Below are 435 nucleotides of genomic sequence, written 5' to 3'. Positions count from 1 at the left end.
CCCCTGTTTTATTTTTGGTTTTGTTTTTTAAGTCATTGACCACATAGTGATCAAAGTAAAGGGGGGAAGTGGGACGAATGGGTAGAAAAATGTGAAGTTATAAGCCAAGGAGTTCTTGTTTCTGAGAATCAATCAAAACAAAAATGAAATTTTATCCATTTCACCTTTGAAATTACAGTGTGGGTCAATAGGAATCAATTATAGCATTCTGTTGCCACACATTTTGTTATAAAAATGAAATATAGATCTGCTTGTGCCTAAATCGGATGGTATTTCAGATAGCTGTCTCATAGTTAAGGAAAGCTTTGTGGGCTTTAACTTAGAGGAGAGTTTTTCTTTCTTTAACTCCTCCTCCCTGTGCCCCAAACCTTCCCTCAATCTCTGAGTTACTCCAGTCTGGTACTGGAGTCTAGCCCATAGCGCCATCTAGGAGTC

The sequence above is a fragment of the Ailuropoda melanoleuca genome, unplaced genomic scaffold (assembly GCF_002007445.2).
Source record: "Ailuropoda melanoleuca isolate Jingjing unplaced genomic scaffold, ASM200744v2 unplaced-scaffold9762, whole genome shotgun sequence".
Lineage (NCBI taxonomy): Eukaryota > Metazoa > Chordata > Mammalia > Carnivora > Ursidae > Ailuropoda > Ailuropoda melanoleuca.
Note: the sequence above shows the minus strand (reverse complement) of the source record.